Here is a 21085-nt window from a genome sequence, read left to right as displayed (position 1 = left end):
GTTTGATTTTATTTTGTTACAGTACAGAGATCAATTTGAAATGGCTTAAAGGGATAGTTCAACAGAGGCTTTCACTTATTTGCCACTAGAGGTGAGGTATTTAGCCATGCAGAAAGTTTTGACTTGATGGTGCTGCTAGATGAAAAGTCATAGGATTTATTCTCTCCGTGATCATGAATGTGTGTACAAAATGTCATGGCAGTCCATCCAGTAGTTGTTGAGATATTTCAGTCTGGACCAAAGTGGTGGACCGACTGACAGACCGTCACTCAGTACAAGATGAAAAGGCCTGTTGACATGAATATTTCCATATATTTGCTCTGCTCTCAGATGTCTGATGATGTGATATAGCTCATGGTGATAAAAGTACAGGCCTTATTGCCATGTGATGGTTAACTGTCCTCTCTCCTCCCTCTGGCTCTGGTCTAAAGTGTGAGGAGGACGGTCAGGTGTTCTTCAGCCTCGACGACGGCGCCACCAAGTTCACCGATTTGATCCACCTGGTGGAGTTCTACCAGCTCAACAGAGGAGTGCTCCCCAGCAAGCTCAAACACCCCTGCACCGCCGTGGCCTTGTGACACTCCAGACCCCCCAATACCTCCACCCCCTTTTTTTTTTGCACACCTCTCACCCAGAGATCCCACCCCCATCTGCCCCTCCCTCACCAACACAATGAGGTTGAGGAGAAAGAGAAAAGTAAGTCAAGTTTTGGGGATTTGAACAACTCGGCCGGCATTGGAGGTTTAATTTCCCCAATGTGCCAGGGCTTTTCTCCGCCTTACCGCTGTTTGGATGTCCGAATGGGAACCGTTCGGACAGCTAAAGCGTCGGAGATTGTGGACCTAGCAGTCGCCCAACTCCTGCGATGTTGTCGTGGAGACTGGATTGTTTTGTCATCGCCGTTTTTGACCCTAAAGAGACCATAATGTCGTGAAAACACAAGACAGCTAAGGTCTGTTCAGCAGGAGTGGATCCCTCCCTCAGAGTCCCTCACCCTTCATCCCCCTCGACCTCCCTCATCCTCCAGGCCTGATAAGCTGTGGTGCCTGCCCCACCCTCGCCCCTTCGCTACAGAGGTGGGCGGGGAGCGCCACCCTCTGACTTCCTCATCGATCATCAGGGATGGACGGGAACCTCTCTGGGTCTTATCAAACTCGATCCAGGAGTTTTCTCAACCTGTGCAGTCCAGTCTGGATAAGCTGACACCCTGCCCCCCCCACCCCCTCCAACCAAACACCCGAGCGGACTTGATGTGGCCTCTCTGCTGTGTCCTGTCCCACAACCCCTTTTGGTGCAACCCCGATCCCGCCTCTCCTCCTCCACAGAAGCTCAGAGAAACGTCGGGAGAGAAGTAGCTAAAGGCAAGATAAGCAGAGCAGTGGCGAGGGTTTGCTGAAAGGACAGAGGAATGTTTATCAGGAAGGCTGTAACAAGCCTCCTTTGTAGAGTTGATTACTTGATGTCATTTTAATGCTTTTTTATTACTGTTGATTCAATGCAGAACTATTTTTGCACTCCCGGACGGACAGACGACAGTTGTTTTCTGTAGCTAAATGAAGCTGCCTGCTCTCCGTTCCTCCCTCCCCCACCAACACTCCCCTGCCCCTCCCCTTCTGAAAAGCATGCATGTGAATTTCCACCGGTTCTGATTGGATTACAGTGGCATGGGAGCAAAGAGAGTTAGGGCTGATTATGCAGTGCCTTTCAAGGTTTGGGGACATGTTTGACCAATGTGTGGCTTGAACCAACATGACCGTGCTGTGGTAAAATGAGTAAAAGAATGTGCTTCTCAAGACCATGAGGAAGAGGAGGAAGACTGTTAAATAGACTGCTGAAAAGTGTGTCCACCCCCAAGCTTCAGCCATTTTTCTGTTGTTGTTTTTTTAATTGAAAGGGTTAAATCTGTCGGTGAATTTGTCTTTGAATGTCATATTCTTTTCCTAAGTCTGTTCCTAACTCACTGCTTGCACATTTTAATTATTGATTTGATATTGATGGGTTGGAGCTGTCATGTTCGGATTCTGACCACTGCTCCCTCACTCTAGAAAAGCAACAAAAGCACTCCATAACTTTTTTTGTTTTGTTTGTTCTAATATGGAATTGATCAAATGACTTGAAATGTGAACTTGATTGTGCGTCAACACACAGTGGAATGAGATTCACTCGCCTTAAGTGAAAATTGTGAGCCTTGTGTATAAAATCAAAGCTATATTATAATGCACATACAGTACCATATTTCAGATATCAAGAAGATGGCATAACATACTGTAAAGAGTCTTGAAGATTATGGTCAATGGATAGTTAAACACTTCCTTTTCACTTTCTTGCTGAGAGTTAGAAGGGAAGATAGATACCACTCTCATGTCTGTACACTGGATATGAAGCTACAGCCAGCAGCTGGTTAGCTTAGCTTAGTATAAAGACTGGAAACAAGGCGAAACAGCTAGCCTGGCTCTGTCCATAGGTAACAAAATCTACCTACCAGCGCCTCTAAAGGTCACATATTAACATGTAATATCTTGTTGAAAACGACAATTTGTGGTTTTACCAGGGGTTATGTGCTGGACAATTTTTTGGCTGGGCAGTGACTAAGCTAAAAAGCTGTTAGTTGTACAATTGCTTCATATTTACAGTGCAGACTACAAAGGATATAAGTCTTTGACTTTATTGTGTTACAGTATCCTTGACATTCTTTAGATGTGTGAGACCTGGGGTCCTTTCTCTCACTGTGTCAAATGAACTAAACTTAACTAAAGACATGACAGTGATATCAATCTACCAAAATGTCAAACTATTTCTCAAAAGTAAAAATCCATTTGAACACGATTCAGAAAGCAGGTACTGAGGATGCAACCTCACATTTCTGGGCCTATATTTTCTTGTTGGGTGCTGTACTTATCTTATTTCTGGGTAAAATGTAACATCACTTCCAGATATTTCCAGCAGCTGCATGTGGGTTTCTAGCATCAGTGGTGAACATCAGGTTATGGTGTCAGTCCCTCACAATCAATAAACAGCCACAAATGTCTTGAACAGCCAATTTGCAACAATCATACAAGGATACATTTATGATAAGAGAAGTAGAGGAAGCCATTTCCACACCAGCAGTAGCGTCAGTAGACCAGAATGCCTTGTAGCCATCAGGCGTGTTGTCAGTAAGAGGCTATACAAGTGTTAATTATTTTAGAGCTGAAATCATTCATTCAGTAGTCAACCAAAAATTAAATGGCAACAATTTCGATAATCTTTTTTTAGGCAAAAATGTGACTGTTTTGGCCTCTTAAATGTGGGAATTTACTGCTTTTCCTTGTCTTACATTATAGTAAACTGAATGTCTTTGGGTTTTGGACTATTGGTCAGACAAAAAAGCAATGTGAAGGCATCCCCTTTTTTTTTTTTTTTTTTAGATTTTATAGATCAAACAATCCATTGATTAATTAAGAAAATCGACAAATTAACCATAAAAATATAGCTCAATTTCTGGGGCAATAGGCCAATATTTCATGGAAAACAGCATGGCTATTTCTGGTGGGTGTAAGAAAGCATTCTGAGTGATCAAGTGAAAAGGAGACGAGACAGGTATACTAGGCATTGTTAGTCCATCAACAAAAGTAGACTTAGACACTTAATCACTAAACAAATCTAATTTAAAGCCATTAATGTGTAGGATTTGAAAATGTCTGACTTTGGCGCCCCCTGGTGGTAACATTGAAATAAACCGTTATTTCCACCTGCTCTATTAACCTTAAAATGCCACACATAGTGGTTTTAACATGTCATCTGAGTGGATTTTCTCTCTGTAAATTCGTCCCTGCCCTGTGGCCATCCAAAAGACAAGAAAGGACCATATTTATAGGAATAGGAACAGGAGAGGAGGCTAGAAAAGTCCTTTTATCTTTTCCTACCCTCCTCCTCCTGCTGTGTGACCTGCAAATGAAAATCCTGCATGCATGTGACATAACACCTGCTTAGCCTAACCTGCACCTCCTCTCCATCCTGTACCAGACTCTCAATGAACAGGGTTAGCACGAGGCCACCAGACTCCCTGCCAGGCTAACTAAACTCTCTCAAAGTACTGTTGTTGACTCACAAGCCACTTCCACCACCGGTTGACCAATCACGTGACTTGACTGACTCACCAGCTTGGCGCTCCACCAATCAGGCCTTTTTAGTCAGCCAGGGCAGACTATCTCCAGGGATTGGATAATTCTTGAACCCCCTGCCCCCGTTTCCCACCTGTGTCCAGCCTGTAAGCTATGACCGTGTGTGTGTGTGTGTGTGTGTGTGTGTGTGTGTGTGTGTGTGTGTGTGTGTGTGTGTGTGTGTGTGTGTGTGTGTGTGTGTGTGTGTGTGTGTGTGTGTGTGTGTGTGTGTGTGGCCAGACTGTTATATTCACTATTCAGGATTGCTAAGTCTGCTGCTTATCATAACTTGCCTTTTAGAGACAGTAAATAATAATAATAAATTGAATTTATATAGCGCTTTTCATGGACTCAAAGTCGCTTGCTTGTCGGTTGGGTAAAGTCAAGCTAAGCCGTGGATTTAGAGGAGACAGGAGTTTGGCTGGAGCCATTTCAGCGTTCAGAAGTCTTCAGTTGAGGTTCTTTCCTATCTGTCAGAGAGGGGGGCGAAGCCAAATCGCTAGGGGTCCGCAGGGACAAACCACCGTCCTCTCCTCCCCCCTCCATTTTTTTTTATCACTGTGCTATAATGCAATCCTATACACAAGCCCAAGTATATGAATATACCAGTATACAGTATAATTTTTTTTCTAAGTATGTGAAGCTATGGAAGACGTAGATCTAACACTGTACCTAGGTCACAGATCACTATGTATGGGGCGTTATGCTTTTGCTCATAACTCCGTGTAAAATGAAGAATTATTATTTAGTCCTTTTTTCCATTTTTTTATTGTGTGAATATTGACATTATTGTGTATTTTCTTTGGTTTGCCACAAAATGACCTTTTTATATATATATATATATATATATATATATATATATATATATATATATATATATTAACAAAGGAATATACCACAGTATATACAGTATTAAATTAAGCTGTTTTTTTTTTCTTTTTTATTTTTTTTAGAGATCAAACTGGATTTTTGGTGTGTCAAATTTCTGAACATCAGTTGTGTGTATAAGCTGACAGCCTGTCAGAGTCTTCAACTCTGTCAGCATCCAATTCTAATGCCATTTTGTTTTAAAACTACATCTTTTTAATATCTGTTAAGTCTGATTCCACTCATTCACTTTCAGTTTCAAGAAAACCTCCAGTAAATGTTTGGATATTAACGTTACACACACACACACACACACACACACACACACACACACACACACAACACAACACACACACACACACACACACACACACACACACACACAAACACAAACACACCAGTGGTTATTCAAGTAGAGCACACACTCCAACACTTAACTCTTGGGGATATTCTAGCAGCTTTTGCACACCTTTTATCACAAGTAGTGTAATTATATGCTGTAGCTCAAGAGGGTTGTCACTTCATTATGTCCAGTTAATCTGGTTTTAAGGTGCATAACAAAGGTTTTAAAATCTTTTTCTTAACCAAGCCTATTCTTGCAGCAGGTGCCTCTTGTTTGTGAACCGTATAAAGTCCTTAGTTACCATCCGTCCACTCACTGCATTTATTTACAGTTAGCTGTAACTGTCAAACTTAATCCTAATATCAGGTTAACATCGCATAGTACCATCGACAATGCTGACTCACAGTGTAGGTGCAGGTGAAACTGACTCTGTGTTGGTTGTTTTATTTTTGGGTTGAAGTCATCATAAGCTGAAGTCAAATAGACATTTCAGGGAAAGAAAAAAAAGAGAGCAAATGAACCGTAATATTTTATTTCAGATAACCCCACTTTGCTTTGCTTCATTCTGTCTGTACGGCTCCTGGATCTACATTGTATCCTGTTCAGGTATTTTTGTACAAATAAGGGACTGATATATTCTCTGTTTATTGGAAATTAGAATAAAAGACAACATTGCTATAAACCAAAAATGGCTGGCCTGGTGCTGTGTTATTCCCCCCTCCCACAAACTTAAAAATGAGTTTGAGCATCTTCCTGTTCGAAAAGGTGTGGTGGTGTACTTTCACTTGTTTTATATTATTTTGACTGTCCCAAACTTATTCTAACCCTACTCTATTACATTGTTGACTGGCCACGGATGAAGTGAGGCCTGTTAACTCATTGACTTTTATGCTTTAATCAACAATACATTCACAAACAACAAGGTAACATAGGGACGGCTCTGGCTCAGTGGTAGCGCAGTTGCTTGCTAATCGGAAAGTTGGTGGTTCGATCCCTGGCCCTGCAGTCCCATGTTAAAGTGTCCTGGGGCAAGACACTGAACACCCCTGATGTGTGTGAATGTTTATCTGATGAGCAGGTGGCACCTTGTTTGGCAGCTTCAGCCACAGCGTGTGAATGGTTCCTGTACTATGTAAAAGCACTTTGAGTTGTTAAGACTAGAAAAGTGCTATATAAAAACAGTCCATTTACATTTATAACCATTGCATTACAGACCCTTGACATCTAAGTAGCAAAACATCAAGAATACATACGAGTAATATAGTGGTAGCATTTCCACTCCAAAATGCTACTCCTTCACATACTTTCAACTACGGAAGTCATTCAAACTTTAAATTATTCACAAAACATTCAGCTATTAGAAAATGATTCAGCTTTTTGATATTTTTTACAGTTTTTGTGTTATCACTTTTTAAGTTTGGTGCTTCTTTCAGGCTTTTTTTGTGTTTATAATGGGTGTGTATTACGTGACTTGGACAGACCCCAGTCTGGGCTGGACCTTTTTGTGTGGAGTTTGCATGTTCTTCCAGACTTTCTTTGACATACTATACTTTGACATTTTTTTTATCACTTTTCGACATACTATACTATTACTTTTTTCGACATACTATACTGTAAATATTTTTCACTCCTTTCAACATACTATACTATGACTTTTTCATCACTTTTTTTGACATACTATACTATGGCTTTTTATCACTTTTTTCAACATACTTTACTATAAAATACTTCACAATATCAGTATTGGTGGCTCTGCAGTTAGCACAGCTCCAAATAGCACCAGCAAATAGGCACTGTAGACTCTGACCCTTGGTGCTCTCTTTGGCATACTATTCTATGGCTTTTTCATCCTTTTTTTTCCAACATGCTATACTATGATTTTTTGATCACTTTTTTCGACATACTGATATATTTATCACTTTTTTCGACATACTATACTATGATTTATTTATCACTTTTTTTTACCTACTATACTATGACTATTTTTCACTTTTCTCAACATACTATACTATTACTTTTTTATCACTTTTTTTCAACATACTATACTATGAATGTTTTCAAAACATCATTATTGTTTGCGTGGTGGCTCTGTGGTTAGCACAGCTCCTGACCCTTGGTTCAAACAGGTGCGTAGTCAGTAATGGACCTTTTTCACAGCAGACATTTTGACTTGTCATAGTAGGAAAAGCACAGCTGAAATTGATAACCTTAATGATGGCTCAATTCCATCAAGTGTCCCAGTAAGCTATTTCAGTGAGTCAGCATGCCCAATACAGAGAATTTCTAATAAGGGAAAACTTCCACTCTCGGGAAAATTCCGGGTTGGTACAATGGGCTTAATAGGGAGTGAGATAGGGAGTGAACAGGCTCTCCATAGACAGGCTCTGCCCAATACCAGGGCCTCTCCTAAGTGGAATGCAGCCATCAGTAATGGTTTTGAATACACCTGTGCTTTTCCTACTATGACATGTTAACATGTCTGCCGTGAAGAAGGTCTATGGGCCAGGGCGGCACTGGCCCGCCCACTTTACTCACTGGCCCGTCCAGCCAAGTTTGATCAAAATACGTTTTGTTATGAAAAATATTCAAATGTATGTACAAAAAAAAAGAAATAGTACATAACTAGTTGTGTGTGATAGGCCTATTGTGTCTTCTCTTCTGATTAAAATGAAACCATAAACCAGAATAAGGATCAAACAATTAGGAAGCCTTGGAACGCATATATATATATATATATATATATATATATATATATATATATATATATATATATATGACATCTTATCTAGTCAGTATATCATGCGTTCCAAGGCTTTCTAATGAAAAGTGGCCAGCAAAGTGGTTGCTATGGCAACAACAGGCAGACTCTCCGGGCTGCCTTCAGCAGCTAACGTTAGCTTGCTGGCTTTTTAGACAATGTACCATGGATGTGTTAAGCAATGTACTATTAAAAGTTACCGCGACAACAATGGCTTCTATTTAAAATGGTATGGACAGTTTTCTTGGATGGAGTACAGTGTAAATAAGGACGAGCTTTTCTGCAGCATGTGCAGACATTTCCCATCAGCGAGAGAGGAGTTTGAGTCTGTCTGATGTAGCAGGCTATTCTATGTCATGCCGTATGTAAACGCCACTTTGTGCAATAAAATGGTTAATTTTATAACAGTGCTGTGCAGAGCCAATGCTGCTGCAAATATATTTTAGAGACAAATGGGCCTCGATATCTCGAAATGGTCACGCACCTCTCTCCCTCACCCTCTGCAAAAAGACGTGACATCTTGTGGAGTATTCACATAGATTTAAAAATAAAATGGTTGCATCAAATTACAAAGTTCATCTGAACAAGTGTAAGAAACATTGTGCACTTCAATGCCAATGTTTCATTTCTCTTGAGATTTAAAAGAAACACTGTTTATGTAAACTTGTGTGATTTTACTAAACCCTTTTAATTGATGCTTTATACTAACACAAATACACCATTTATTTAGTTTGCAGAATGCATTTTAAAAGGGCAGAGCATCTCTTTTGGAACATCTAAAAAAACACATTGAGGGACTAAGAAAGGTCATTGCAACCACTCTACTGGAAAACAGTGGTATGTTGGTGACACGCTGGAGTATTGCATGGATAGCTTATTTTAGTTCAATATAAACATAACATAAAACTGAGCTGTTATGGTTCTTTGATTTTGTCAGATCACCTCAGTGAACTCTGCCACATCTGTGGTAACGTGGAGGATGGCCAGGAGGAGGAGTTTCCTGGGTAGCCCAATTTTTTTGTTGTCAGTATAGGATTTCAAAAGATTTTAAGAGAGAAAGCCTGTATGTGTTAATTTATATCTAATTCTCTTTTGTAAAATGTTCAGATATCCTGTGACTCATGTCATCGGTGGTACCACCAGCGATGTGCAAAATGTATCACTACTGACAGTGACTACTTGTGTGAGGCTTGCAGTGATTTGGCTCAAGCGTGGCCAGTGTGCTCCATAGCGCCCACAAACACAAGCCATGGTTTGAATAAAGTTCTATTGATGTTCATGAATTGTGGTGGGAACATTGTTCCCATCTTTAGGAACTTGGGTTGCATACTCTGCACTACATACTCAGTATGTATACTATCGTTCAACATACAATGTACTTTTGTGTAAATACACAGTAGTGTGTATCTTTTCGGACGCAGTAAGCTGTCATTTTCAACGTCACTTCTTGTGAGCCTCTATGGTAGCCCCCACCGACCTCTGCTCGAGCGGCATTGCCAGATAATGCTTAAATTACTGAAAGAAGTGAATAACTACACCAACAGTCATTTAAATATGTAGAAATGTAAATTAGAGCGTTGTTGGCGTTACAGAGTTTCTTGGTTTCTGTCGGTTTGCCTGTTATAAACGTTGTTACTACTGCATTGCATTGTTGGATATTAATTCCGGCGTAATGTCCAGTATGGGAATAATACAGGCCGCGTCAAATGAGAGCTGTCGGCAACCCCGAAAGTATGCGGAATGCGAGGGCCCGTTCAACACTTGAACGGTCTGACAATCACCCAATTTTCTATACTTGCACAGTAGCCTATGAGGTCTACTAAAAGTCCTGAAAAGTTTGTCTTTGCCAGCCTTTGCACTCCTGAGTTAGGGGGGCGCAGTCCTTTTTGGCATGGGTTCATGGAGCCTGCTGTAGATCAATTAATGTCGTTTATTATTATCTCTGCTGAGTCAACACATTTTTTCATGTGAAAAAATATTGTCAAATATCTGAATATTGCTGATCTGCAAGCATTTTGATATTTTTCTTATAATATTGTAACATTTTCAGAAAAAGAAAGTTATAGCCTAATATTACAAGAATAAACTTTTTGTTGCCGACAACAACTAGGCTAATGATATACAATATCTTAATTCGGGGCTACAATAAAAACATTCGGGGCTGAAGCCCTTCAAAAATGACCTGGTTAATATTGGTGCACATGACTATTTAGACTGACCCACATTGCCCTCTAGTGGCGTGTAGTCGTATTTCGGCAGACAGTCTGTTTTCGGCACAACACCGGCCCACCCAAAATACTATTTCTGCCTGTGCCACTGCTTCTTTTTCTTTTGACATGCTATACTATGAATATTTTTCACTCTTTCCAACATAGGCTACTATAATTACTTTTTTAAACTTTTCTCGACATACTATTCTATGAATTATTTAGCACTTCTTTTGACATACTATACTATGACTTTTTTCGACGTGCTATACTATGAATATTTTTCATTCTTTTCAACATACTATACTATGACTGTTTTAACCCTTGTTTTAACATACTATGGTATGACTTTTTTTATCACTTTTTTTCAACATACTATACTATGACTTTTTTTAATCACTTTTTTCGACATACTATACTATGAATGTTTTCAAAACATCATTATTGGTGACATGGTGGCTCTATGGTTAGCACAGCTCCAAATAACATCAGCAAGTAGGCACTGCAGACTCTGACCTTGGTTCAAACCCCAGTCTGGGCTGGACATTTCTGTGTGGAGTTTGCATGTTCTTCCAGACTTTCTTTGACATACTACACTATGACTTTTTTTATTCACTTTTCGACATGCTATACCATGACTTTTTTTCGACATACTAAACTATGACTTTTTTATAATTTTTTTCGACCTACTATACTATGGGTTTCTTCCCCATTTTTTCAATATACTACACTATGACTGTTTTCGACATGCTATACTATGACTATTATTCACTTTTTTCGACATACTATACTATGACTTTTTATCACTTTTTTCGACATACTATTTATGGCTTTTTCAACATACTATAGTATGGCTTTCATGAAAACACTATACTATACTTTCGGATTGCTTGTGGCTTGGATGTAGAATGTTTGTCCCATAACCAGGAGGGTTGTGGATAAATCCCACGGTCCTTCAGCAACATGTCAAAGTATAGTAGTAAGTTTTTTTATGATGTTTTTCAACGTACTATTACTATGGCTTTTTTCGACATACTATACTATGGCTTTTTTATCACGTTTTTCAGCATACTATATTATGACCTTTTTATCACTTTTTTCGACATTCTATACTATGCCCTGTTTCGACAAACTATACTGTGACTTTTTTATTACTATGTTTTTTTCAAAAATCATACTAATCGAAACCAATCCCACTTTTCCAACTATTTTCACTTCTTCACCTTCTTCTTCACTTTTTAGCATTCACAAGCATTTTCTGCAGGAAATGCATTTTCTAGTTGGCGCTTTTCTTGCTTTGATATTAAATGCACTTAGTTATTTCCCACCCCTGGTGTTTGTGTACAGTACGTGAGAGTATACATACTCTCACGTACTGCACTAGCTGCGACGCCCTCCCCTACAACAGGGCGATCTAATTAAATCCCGTCACGCGCTGCCCATTTGCTCAGGCACACCTGCACCCTCAGCCCTAATTAATGCTGCTGCTGTTCATACCTGTATTGCCGTCCATAAGCTAGCTCGACTTCTAGCATGTCCATGTTTCTTCAGGACGTTTTTGTGGAGGAATTAACCGTGTTTACACAGTGCTGACAGCTGTTGCCCGTGTTCAGACTCCGTTTTTCGGTTGTTGCTCACATCAGCTGTGAACCACAAAAACGCACTTCCTGGCAGAAGTGGAGTTCTCCTGTCCATTTCAGTGACCGACTCTGTAAAAGTCCATTCTTCTCACAGCGTCACTTCACCAAGGTAGGGGTATAGCCTATTTACTGTTTGTGCTCGTTTCTGCGCTTACACCGATGCTAATAATCAGTTTTATCTACTATATGTTCTGGAAGTGGAGCTCATGGTTGCTGTTTAGCACATGCATTATAATGCCGTTGGTCTAATGACTAGGCCTACTCATTGGTGAGTATTAAGGTTGAATTGGTTTTGCAAAATATTTCCCTTATGTTGTGGTGTTTAAGGAGGATCCTTGGCCTAGTCAAATTTTCATGGGCTCCAGACTAGACAGGTGACTGACATCTTCCCCACACGCGCACAAGCACATGCCCCAGTCACACCCCTCTTCATCTACAGCAGTAGGCCTAGAAGCATACGTTACCCTTGAGGGCTCCCCCTGCAGGCACCCCTCCGTCTCTCTGTCTAAAGATGAGCTAATTACTCGGTTTAATACCACTATCAGATGTTCTTGATATTGTTGCCCCTTTTAACCCTTGTGTTGTCCTTCGGGTCCCAGTGACCCGAAGGACAACACAAGGATTATGTACTTCCATTTACTTTGTTGAGAATTGCTCTCTAAACAAGGGTTAATACAGCACCTTAGTTCTTGTTTGTACAGCATTTTGGTCAGCTTAAACTGTGTTTAAATGTGTTCTAGAAATAAACTTTACTTACTTACTTTAAAAGAAACCGGTTTTAGAGAGCAATTCTCAACAAAGTAAATGGAAGTACATAACCTTGTGTTGTCCTTCGGGTCACTGGGACCCAAAGGACAACACAAGGGTTAAACTGAAGAGACCCAAAGTCAAAGCCCAACCGGTGAGACTCGTGCCCTTAGACAAACGTGTAGAAAAGCAGAGATGAAATGGGAAAAAGATAAACTGCAAGTGTCCTGTGAGATACTGAGAGATCACCAGGTATCCTACCAACGCCTGGTCAAAGCATCTAAAGCAAAGCATTTTTCTGATATCATAGCTAAAAATGCGCATAGCCCTAACATTTTGTTTAGTGCAATAAATACTGCTCATGCTATTGCACTCCCTGATGCTACGTTTGAAATCACAGAACAATTTTTGAGCTTTTTTTTTTTTATCAACAAGGTTGACACTATCATATCCTGTATTTCACCTATCATGACCCTTCTAAATCAATCCTATGCCCTGCTTCTCTGAATTGTTTTGTGCCTGTGGCCCTGTCAGCATTGATGGATATTGTATCACACATGAAACCTACCTAATCATCTTCAGATATTGTCCCCTCTCATCTTTTGAAAGAGGTATTTTATTCTATTGGTCCCAGCCTCTTGTCTGTAATACATAGCTCTCTTATGAATGGCACAGTCCCATCTAGCTTTAAACATGCTGTGGTTCAGCCTCTAATTAAAAAAACCCAACCTTGACGCTACTGATTGTAGTAGCAGCTTTAGGCCTATTTCAAAATTATCGTTTATGTCAAAGATTTTGGAGAAGGTTGTTCTTGCTCAGCTCTCTTCCTTTTTAAATGAAAATAATGGGTTTCATGTTACTTGAAGGTATCTACACAAACAGTCATAAATGTTTATGACATAACGCTTCTTTTAGTAAGTGTCATTCGTTTTTGTCATGAGAAGTTAGGGTTCATGTGTCATGACAGTGTCATGTCACTCTTATGTAGATACCTTTTTAAAGTAAAGTGTTACCAAATAATGTCTATCACAATTTTCAGTCTGGTTTCAGAGTAAACCATAGCACAGAAACAGCACTTCGTAAAGTGCTAAATGATTTGTTGCTGTTCGTGACGGAGGAAATTGTGTTATTTTACTCTTGCTGGACCTTAGTGCTGCATGTGACACTGTTGATCATGCCATCTTGTTTGATCGCCTTCGGCATAGGTTAGGGATCCAGGCTGTTGCTCTACAGTGGTTCAATTCTTATTTTAAAAAATAGAACCTTTTTCTGTTGAAATTGGAAATATCTCCTCCTCTTCGGCAGCGATTACATGCGGTGTTCCTCAAGGTTTGATTTTAGGCCAATTGTATTTGTTTTTTATTTTATTTGTACATGCTCCCATATACCTTCTTTACGGCAGACATGTTGACATGTCATAGTAGGAAAAGCACAGGTGTATTCAAAACCATTACTGATGGCTGCATTCCACTAAGGAGAGGCCCTGGTATTGTGCATGCTGACTCAATGAAACATCTTAATGGGACACTTGATGGAGTTGAGCCATCGTTAAGGTTGTCAATTTCAGCTGTGCTTTTCCTACTATGACAAGTCAAAATGTCTGCTGTGAAAAAGGTCCATTGGGCTATATTCTTCCCAAACATAACATACAGTATCTTATCACTGTTATGCTGATGACACATAGCTGTACCTGCCTCTAAAAACAGGTGATACCAACTCTGTAAAGTCCCCTTTTCACTGCCTGAAAGATATTAAGTGCTGGATGACTAACAACTTTCTCCAACCTTATGAGAGTAAGACGAAGTCATGTTGTTTGGCCCCCCCAAATTCAGTTGACGAACTTTCAATAAATTTGTGTGCACTCTTTGACCCAGCATTACAATTTGACAAACAAATTAGTTCTGTTGTCAAATGTAGCTTTTTTCATCTCAGGACTATTGCTAAACTAAAATCCTTCCTCTGTCATAAGGACTTGGAGACTGTTGTTCATGCTCTTATTTCGTCTCGTATTGACTACTGCAATTCCTTGTATTCTGGGATTTGCCAATCATCTTTATCACGCCTGCAGCTTGTCCAGAATGCGGCTGCTTGTTGACATTGTTTACTAGTGGTACCAGAAGGAGGGATCATATCTCCCCGATATTGCCTTCTCTTCACTGGTTACCAGTCAAATTATAGAATCGATATTTGTTTTATTTTTTTTTTTAAAGGTAATGTTACTTGTTTTTAAGGCATTACATTGATTGGCCCCTTTAATATATTGCTGATCTCCTTACCCTACATCACTCCTCCAGGAACCTGAGATTGTCTAATCAGTTCCTTTTTAGCTATTCGACAGTCTCGGATGAAAACAAAGGGTGATCATACCTTCTCCTTTGTGGCCCCAAGACTCTGGAACACATTTTTATTCTTTGGCATATGATCTAGTTAAGGGACATTTGTATAGAAGTGTGTTGTTTGTATGATGTTCATTGTGTCTATATTTTTGTCTTCCTTTTGTTTTTATAACCTAATATATCTTTGTAAAGCACTTTGTTCAGCCTAGGTTAGTTTTAAATGTGCTCTATAAATAAATTGACTTGACTTTTGTTTTCTGTGTGCAAGTCCTCCCTTGCTGCAATCTCTAAACATTTATCATCAAACTTGAGCAAAAGGAAAGGGTTTTTTCAAAAAAGGAGACCTGAAGCATGTTCCCTGTGTGTTAGATGCAAGCGGACAAGCACTACAGTGTGAAACACTGAAAATCAGGCTGCAAACCGGTGAAAAGGCAACTTATTAGGTTCTTCATTTGCACTTCAGGGAGAGATGCAGCAGCTGCATCTCAAATAGATAAATGCATTTTGATTGTGCCTGCTTTAGGTAAAAGATAATGCTACAATATTTACCAGAGACCACAGGCTACAGTGTTGGTAAAAAGTAGTGGTAGATGTATCTTTTATGAACCAAGAAACAGCTTGGCTGAAGTGTAATTTAAACTCTGGAGTATTGGTTGGTAATTGTTCTGTGTCAGCCAGGCTCACTTAACATAAGCCAAGTCAAAACACTATACCTTCCCATTGCACTTAAATGCTCCAGAAGACTGCTGACTTTCAATCATAGACTATTAATATAGTGTATGCTTTGAATCAGACAATGGTACAGACACAGACGCCTCCCGAATAACTACAAATAATGTATCCTGTCGCTTGGTTAAAATATTTTGTAAAAGAGGAACGTGTGAAAACTTAAATGTATGAAATGTATTTTAACTCTAAATATTTCAAAGTTTGAAAGGCATTTTTACACTGAGGTTTGTGAAACGACCTGACCTGAAATTAACAAATGTGTAAAAACGGCAGAATAATAAATATATTATTGTAATGGTGTGTTTGGCTGAAATAGGCAAACTGTCTTTGGATGCCAGACTGAAATCCAGTCTCAGCGAAGAGACTGGTGAAGGAAATATCCCAATTTTGAAAAGGCTGCACTGAAATTGCTGTTACTTTTGGGATCAACTGATGTTTGTGAATCTTTTTTTTTCCCCTCTCAGAAATGCGTGAAATCTAAGGTTCAGTTTCAAGAGGCCACAACAGAAAACTAACCAGTCTTCAAGAATTGTGGAAAACAAGGAATGCAGACAGTCTCATGGATTCAAAAGAAGCTTAAGGTACGAAACAATTTTGGCTCTTAAGTGTCTGACTGATGGACCACTCCTGCATTAGAGGATATTGATTAGTGTCGAACAGGTTTGTTCTACACCGATCCAAGGTCAGCACTTCCTATGTGCGTCTTCCTATGCCAGTGTTACACACAAGGAGGCTTTTATAGGTTTTGAGGATGAAAAATAGTCATGTTATGAAAGACAGACCAACAGATGTTGATGCCATCCTGAACAACAGTTATAATATAAAATGTAAAAAGTCCCTATTATCCCCATCATATATCATTAAATCAATCATCTCTTAGGCCTCTAAGGCAACTTGATGGCAGTGCAGTTCACATTTTTGACTAGAACTAAAACTCTAGATAATAGAAGACCACATTTTTATCATATACACTACCGGTCAAAAGTTTTAGAATACCCCAATTTTTCCAGGTTTTTATTGAAATTCATGCAGTTCAATGTCTTATTGTACTCTGAAATGAAAGAATAGAACAAATGAACAATTTAAGTTAAAAAATAAATCATGGAATCAATTTATAAACCAAAATGTATTCTACATTTTTGACTCATCAAAGTAGCCCCCTTTGGCAGATATAACAGCTGAACACACTCGTGGCATTCTTTCTACAATGCAAATCAAATATTCTTCAGAAAGTTCTTCCCAACTCTGTTGCAGAAGTTCCTATAAATGTGTGGCACTTGTAGGTTGCTTTGCTTTCACTTTTCTGTCCAGTTCATCCCAAACCAGCTCAATGGGGTTTAAGTCTGGTGACTGTGCTGGCCACTCCATGTTTTTAAGCTTACCTATCTTGTTCTTTTTTGCTAAGGTAGTTCTGGCATAGTTTGGACTTATGTTTTGGGTCATTATCTTGCTGTAGGATGAACCCCTGACCAACTAGGCGCATACCAGAGGGTACTGCATGGCGCTGCAAAATGCTGTGGTAGCAGTTTTGGTTCAGGGTGCCTTTCACTCTGTACAAATCACCGACCCTGGATCTAGCAAAACAGCCCCAGACCATCACGCTTCCTCCTCCATGTTTGACAGTTGATGTCACACACTGAGGAACCATCCTTTCGCCTACTCAACTGCGTACAAAAATCCTGCGTGATGAACCGAAGATTTCAAATTTGTATTCCAGTCTCCAGTAGTCCATTGACGTCTAAGCAATGGCTTTCTTGCTGCAACTCGACCTATCAAACCTGCAGCTTGAGGTCTTCTCTTTACAGTTGAAACAGAGACTTTCTTATTACGATCACTATTAAGCTGTGCTTGAAGCTGTTGTCCTGTGAGTTGCCTAGCTGTTGACTCTCAGAAACTTGTCTTCTGATTCTGTTGTGGCTTTGGGTCTGCCAGACCTCTTCCTGTCAGAGTTTCACCCAGTTTCTAAGTGCCTTTTGATGGTGAAGAATACTGTACTCACTGACACCTTGACTTTCTCGCAATTTCTCTGTAGGAAAGACCAACATTCTTAAGTGTTATGATGGTCGGTCTCTCTTCCATTGTTAATTGCCTTTTTCCTGCCCTTTTTATAGCAACACACTACTTTCTGCAGTACAATACTGGTACCACAAGGTTACGGTACCACAGTGAGTTCCAACAATACTTTTATACAAACAGAGGGGGTTGCAAGTAATCCAGACAAGTTGGAACACCTATGGGAATTGGTAGCACCAACTTTTCAAAGCTTGATCAACCTCCATTGCTGCAGAACCGCTTTACATTGTTAACCCATTCCTTGTTCCCTGAAAAAGGCCTTTTTGTAAAATTCTGAAATGTAGATACGTACCGTATTTTCCAGACTATAAGTCGCTCCGGAGTATAAGTAAATTTATACTAGTAAATTTTTTTCATCTGACAACTACACAATAGCACACAGAACAACAGGCTGAATACGGTAGGTGTCCGGTATGTTAACGCAACACATTAACAGTTATTCAAATACACAATAGTACACAAAACAACTACGGTACCAGGGCGTGGAGCATGGATGTATTAAAAGGCGTGGAGATGTAACTGAACCGTTGACAAGCCCCTCCCGACTCGTTCCTCCAGCTCTGGCCATCTTGCTTTCAGCCCACGATTAGCCGATTACCTTTCTTTGTTTTCTTCATTGCAGTAAGAGTAACCTTTTCTCCCGTTCCTCACAAGTTTCTCCCTCATTTCAAACTTTCTTTCTGCTGCTTGATTACCGTTTTCGGCTGCATATTTTACTACCTGCAGTTTATCTCTTTTCTTTCTCAGTTGTCTTAAGGAGCAACATTCTAGTTGTCACAAGCCTAGAGCGCCCTCTCGCGGCTGTAGACGGTAATGTTTTCAGTATGAATTAACATTTAAAAACATGTTAAATTATATATAAGTCGCACCGGACTATAAGTCGCAGGACCAGCCAAAGTAGGGGAAAAAAAGTTTGAGTTATAGTCCGGAAAATACGGTACCTTTGTACCATGTCAAGCTATTCATTGTACTTGAACTGCTAAAATTTCAATAAAAGAAATTGGTGTTTTAAAACTTTGTGTGTGTGTGTGTGTGTGTGTGTGTGTGTGTGTGTGTGTGTGTGTGTGTGTGTGTGTGTGTGTGTGTGTGTGTGTGTGTGTGTGTGTGTGTGTGTGTGTGTGTGTCGATGCAGGTGAAACATCATGCAAAATCTGTTTGACCTTCAGTATTAAAAGGAGAAAATGAGGATCCAACAGTAAGTTTCCATTTAAGGCTGAAATATTAGAGCTTTCACCACCAACTCAAGATCAGGTAAGTGCTACAGGTGTTAAACATCAACAAACACAAATCCAAGATGGCAGACTTCCTGTCAGGCAACTACGAGCCAGTCCCACAATGAGCTTTCCTTAGTATGTGCCATTTCTGTGTATGTAGCTTTAAATGCTAATGAGGAGGAGAGTAGCGGGAGAAGCGAGGCAAGGTGGAGGGTGTGTGTCCTTGACCAGCTTGCCATGGGCAAAGCAGAGAAAGGGGAGGTAACCTTTCCCCTTATGACGACATATAGGGAAGATTCCAGATTGGCCCATCTGAGCATACTTTTTCTCAAAGGCAAATACTCAGGGCTCAGTTTACACCTATCGCCATTTCTAGCCACTGGGGGACCATAGGCAGGCTGGGGGAACTCATATTAATGTTAAACCTCAAAGTGACATTTTCATTCCTTTTTTAAAGAACTCTGTGAAGCAACTTAGCACCAGAAAATGTTCAAAGTTAAAGGTGCATACAGTTTGTGTTTCCTCTGCTTCTCCTGTTCATCATCTTTCCCCGTCTGTCACTCTCTTCTGAACCCTCTGTACCGTCCCCCCTCCCCTCATCTTGTCATCCTGGGAGTCTGGCTGCAGCAGACTGTGCTGCTGGATGGCCATAGGTGGAGGCAGAGGTACTGAGTCAGCGCCCGTCACCCCCTCCTCCTCGCCGCAGCTCCACATGCCCGAAGAATTCAACTTTTTAAAGGTCTCGTCTCGGAATTGACCGCATTTTTACTCTGTCTTGTCTCGGTCTTAGATAAAGAGGACTTTATTTCAAGACCGGTCAAGACCACAACTGCCTTTTTGATTTTTATCAAGGCATTTCTCATAATACACTTTTGGCAATAAAAGCGGTGAATGAAGAAGAATCTTAATTTGTTTTCTGTGGGTGTTTTTTTTATTTTTATTTTTTTTTATGGTAATGTGGATCTTTCAGATCAATTTGAGGAGTGCATGGTTTCAACATTTTATCGTGTTAACATTTTTCATATAGAATAAAAAGTACAGTTACACTACGGTTTTACTTCACTTTAATATCTTTAACTTTAATAATATAATATCTAGTGGGAGTAACGTGTGAAAGTATTCATGTAAAATTGTACACCATTCTGATGTTACTTGCTATTTCTGATTTGTCGTGGTTGTCAGAATTTGTATGGGATTTCAGAGAGCAGACACAATAGATAGCACAGGTGACCATACCAGGTCGTTTAGGTCCTGGTGAGGTGTGGGAGCCGATGCCGTGACCAGGCTGCGCGCGTAGCCGACAACCCTGGCATGATGGAGTCATTGCGGCACACTGACAGAGTGTCTGTGAATGACAGAGAGTGATGTTATGGTACAATTTGGTACAATTTGCTTTATAGTGCAGACTTACACAAAGTATCTAAATAGGCTCTTGTTTGAGCCCAGTATGTATAATTCCTTAAATACAGCACACGTATCTTTTACACACACACACACACACACACACACACACACACACACACACACACACACACACACACACACACACACACACACACAGAGCGCGCGCTGCGATTTGAAATCTGGTGATTTAAGATTAGACAGAAAAATATTTTAGGGATTGAAGTTCTGATATTTAAACTGGAACAGGAATTTGACCAAGATAATCTTTAGTCATTATTAATAATAATCTGACTAAGATGTTACTTTAAAACTCATAGCCAACCATTTCATGTTGATTGATTTTTACCAGAAATGGTCAGACTAGAAATGTTGCAAACTATTTTGTATGTTTTGTTAAATTCCTAAAACGCACAAACACTCAACTCCACCAACACACCTACCGTAAAGAGCTCCCCATCATGCCCACTAGTCCGAGCATCCCCTGCTCCTTTTTGGTCTGGGTGACGGTGCAGGGGTTGGCGGTGAGGATCCTCTCCTTAACCACTGCCCGCACGTCAGAACACTTCTCCAGCTGCTGCACCAGCAGTTGCTGCATATCTATCAGCCTGATGCAAAGAAAAGCTGT

General features: G+C 40.0%; 1 long non-coding RNA gene and 1 pseudogene across 1 annotated transcript; both read left to right on the top strand.

Moving 5' to 3' along the window:
• Positions 1–4481, top strand: part of LOC120571229 — a 50376-nt pseudogene extending 45895 nt beyond the window's left edge.
• Positions 4482–11718: 7237 nt separating this feature from the next.
• Positions 11719–19964, top strand: LOC120571231. The gene is made up of 4 exons (XR_005641204.1): positions 11719–12066; positions 16234–16350; positions 18975–19037; positions 19684–19964. It is a non-coding gene; the product is annotated as an uncharacterized LOC120571231 (long non-coding RNA).
• The last annotated feature ends 1121 nt before the right edge of the window (positions 19965–21085 follow it).

Source organism: Perca fluviatilis, chromosome 13, assembly GCF_010015445.1.
Source record: "Perca fluviatilis chromosome 13, GENO_Pfluv_1.0, whole genome shotgun sequence".
Classification (NCBI taxonomy): Eukaryota; Metazoa; Chordata; class Actinopteri; order Perciformes; family Percidae; genus Perca; species Perca fluviatilis.
This window is presented reverse-complemented; position numbering and strand designations above follow the sequence as displayed.